The sequence below is a fragment of the Pleuronectes platessa genome, chromosome 19, assembly GCF_947347685.1.
Source record: "Pleuronectes platessa chromosome 19, fPlePla1.1, whole genome shotgun sequence".
In the NCBI taxonomy this organism is placed as follows: domain Eukaryota; kingdom Metazoa; phylum Chordata; class Actinopteri; order Pleuronectiformes; family Pleuronectidae; genus Pleuronectes; species Pleuronectes platessa.
The window spans coordinates 18,943,552-18,947,297 of record NC_070644.1 but is presented as its reverse complement, the minus strand read 5'-3'; the positions used below and the strand labels follow the sequence as shown (position 1 = coordinate 18,947,297).

The 3,746-nt window shown below is 45.6% G+C and overlaps 1 non-coding gene across 1 annotated transcript; it reads right to left on the bottom strand.

Moving 5' to 3' along the window:
* Positions 1 to 587: 587 nt before the first annotated feature.
* Positions 588 to 659, bottom strand: trnae-uuc (transfer RNA glutamic acid (anticodon UUC)). Its single transcript has one exon. It is a non-coding gene; the product is annotated as a tRNA-Glu (tRNA).
* Between the last annotated feature and the right edge of the window lie 3,087 nt (positions 660 to 3,746).

The window sequence follows — 3,746 nt, the reverse complement described above, 5'->3', positions numbered from 1 at the left end:
TAGATAAACAATAAGTGTATTTGTGAAAAGCCATCATACAGAAGAGGGATTAGAACCACACACAGACGGTACCAGTACGTCCTGCACCAGCTCAGATACCAGCAAGAATTAGATCCACACTAAATAATGAACTGAACTCAGGAGGCCAGCTCCAGTTTTTCTGGAGGAATCAGACATTTTAAATGACCCAACTCTCCACCAGCTTCACTTCCAGGCAGATTTCTGTCAACTACCAGAACACTAACGAGCGGCTTCATTAAAATCAACTCAAGGCAAAATAGGTCCAGCGTTGAATTCATTTTAATTCACGTCGAGGATTTTTTGATGACCACAAGTTAGACAACAAACTGGAAGAAGCTGATGATTTGGGTAAACATGCTTTTTTGAACTAGACAACTTGGTGACGAGGAAGATATGATCATAATTTATATACTAGATAGATTAAGATTAAGATAAATTTGTCCCAAACACATGCACAGTCATGCAGGTTAGTCTTTTTGTTGTTTCTCTGTGGAGTGGAACCAGAGACCTTTTCTGCACATAGTCCAATTTTCTGCCACAAGTCCACCACCTCTGCTAAAGAGTAGTTCCCATACCGGGAGTTGAACCCGGGCCACATGGGTGAAAACCAGGAATCCTAACCACTAGACCATATGGGATATAGGAAGAAAATGTGGATGATGTGAAGATGTCTTGCATGTTTGTTAAATCACCGGTGGAGATTTGTTGCTGGTGCAGTTAACTTGGAGATAATTGGGGGTAATGGTTCGGGTCCGGTTTGCAGAAATGGACCCGTGCCGAACCCTTAACGTCGCCGTTCCCTGAGACAGAACAAGAGACTGGAACAGAATCATATTCAAACAGATTCAAGATGTTGCAGGAACACGACCCCACGCCCCGGCCCCTGTGAGCTCTCCTCCTAATCAAATGAATACTCATATTTATAAATCCTCTCTCTTAACCTTTTCACCAGCACGCTTTTCCCTTTAGAGAAACAAGACATCCATAACCGTGGATCTGCGATAAGTGGCAGTCCATTTCCTCTCGCATTAGGGCCGAAGGGAAACATGTTTTCTTTTTTCTCCTGCCTCTCATTGTGCTCAGCGGTGTATCTGTCTCTCATCTAACTCGGCGGCTCAATCAATTATGCATGCGAGCCAAGCTTTCTTACTCAAGTACCTGAGAGCATCACACTGACAAGGTGCAGAACAAAAGGTGTTTGGGAATAATGAGGTTTTGTGACCGGACCTTCAGACTCCAACAAGTGTCATAACGAGCTGAGATGTTGCTTTGCTTCAACGTGCAATTAAAATGGATTTCAGTCGTGCAGGATCCTTAAAAAGCAGCGTGAGGCGATAATCACTGTCACACTGGGGTTTTCTGAGTTGTCCCACAGTGCATCCTGACTTTAATGATGGTTAAAACCTTTTATTTCTCATGGGGGGGGTTCAATATGAAATCTAGAAAGTCCCTAAAGCCGCCATCAGACATGCACTGAACTCCTGATAATCTCCTGCGTCCTCCCTCTGCATGCTACACCCGTCCTTTAGAAGGTTGAGCTCGGGACTGGTGGAGCGGGTAAGTTGAGCAATGGGGCTTGAGGCTGTGAGAGGCAGGGGGCGAGACGGAGACCTCCAACCGAAAAGTGACTAATGAGCTCAAAGCTGGAGGTGGAGAGTCACCGGAGCAGGTGGAGCAGGGATCCATCGAGACGCAGGTGAACCAGATTGTTTTACGCCCAGAGAAAAACAACCACACAGGAGGAAATGCATCATTTTATTCTCTGTTTCCAAAACCATGTGCATCAAAAACAGTCCAACAACACGTCTCTGGCAATGGTTTCCTCCAGATCTTGGAATCTGGCTGCAGGGATTGGCTCCCGCTCAGACACAAAAGCTGACACAGATGCTGGAAGACACAACAGTGTGTCATTGTGTGTGCTTTAAATCAGCAGTGTGCAGATGGATTGTGGTTTTCCGCAGATTTTAACATGTCCAGAGCGGCAGCATGAAAAACTCAGAACCTGACACAGGACCGTGATCAACACCTGAGAACTTCACGTGCAGCAGCAACTCCTGTTTGTTTGTGTGGTAACAGAGTTAAAGCTTTAGATGTTTTACTTATTATCGTGGGGGCAGCTGCAGTGTAATTGTGAAGGATGCACGGAAGGAAGTAATTGGATCATTTCCACGCTGGGTTCTCGCTCGCTGCTGTCTGTTCTTCATCCTTTTCTCTAAATGGGTTTGTCGTCGTCTTCCGTTCGGACGTCCAATTACGTTTATAGTCGTGCAAACAAATAATTCACTGGGCGTCGACCGATGCCTGGTCAGTGTGCGTTCGGATGAGTCCACGGGATCCACACGAGTTCCCACCGGGCGCCATCGACTCGAGCAAATAAAAACGCCTTCGAATTAACCTGATGATATCATGTTGTGACATTTTTAATCCGGATTTGTGAGTTTTAAACGAGACGTCACTTCTTCTTCTCCCTACACACACAAACCGTGTGCGTGGACTCACTTTGTTTTGTTGTGGTCGCTCACATCCTGACAGCCGAACCACTTCCTGTCTCGCTGCAGTTTTTTCTCCAATCGAGTGAACGTGAAACACACGTTTTCCACTGCAGGAAGGGGTCCTATCAAATATTAAATTGTGCTAAAATTGCTCTGCTGGGCCGCTGCCATGGAAATATGGACTGTCATTCGTTCACCGACTCTGATTTCTGGATGATTGTCTGCTTGCAGAAAGAGGCGGGGGGTGGGGGTGGGGGTGGGGGGGGGTAGGTGGAGGAGGATCTTATGTGCACAGCTAATGGCTTTTCCTTTCATTACTGCCTTCCTCGGAGTGCACAGAAACGAGCTCCATTAATTAAAAGACGAGGATGTCATGTGTGCGCAAGTGATTCTGGATGTTTGTGTTCCCAATAAATAAAGGGAAAGAAAAAACCTCCCTGACAACTTTCTGAAACGATGACACACGGAGGCTGAACCCGACTCGGCCTTTCTGTCAGTGAGGGGGGGAGGGGGGGGGGGTTGAGATGTTGTGGCTGTCACTTCATGTCTAATTAATTAACCCTGTCATGGCGCTCGGCCGGTCTCTGTATCTGCAGGAAAGTGCTCGAGACCGAAGAGAGGAACTCGGGAGAATCAGATGTTTCAACACAGCGATGAGTGTGTGCGTCTTAATACATAAGAAAATCCAACAGATCCTCTTGACACTGTGCATATGCATCTGATCCTGATTCTGCACAACTTAAACCAAATGTGAGTCGACAGGTAGCTCTCTCCGATTTAGGCCGTCAATACAAATCCAGGAATCGAGGGCATGAAAGGATGACTCAGCACAAATGGTTATGTGCAGAGCCTGTGGGGTAACAGAAGAAAACTGGAAATCAAACCAAGCTGTAAAAAGAGGAGAAGTGGGTTTAATTTATTCTCCACTTTCTTTAGCAGCCTGTCCAGGAGAGGATAAAACAGTGAAAAGACGATTCTTGCAACATTGAGTTCATCCCAAAAATAGGACGATAGTATTTTCACACAATCTCTGATGGAAAAGCAGATTTTAACATTAATACTGACCCACAGACTTTAGAGTGAACAACAAGATTAAGCATTTTCCTCACGATTTTAAAGCCTGAGCCGGTTATATTAAGGTCTGTGGCTAAATTCAGTCTCTTTAATTTATTCACGGGCTATTTATATGTGACTGTGATTGTTCCTGACACTTCGTGGCCCGGAGGGAAACTT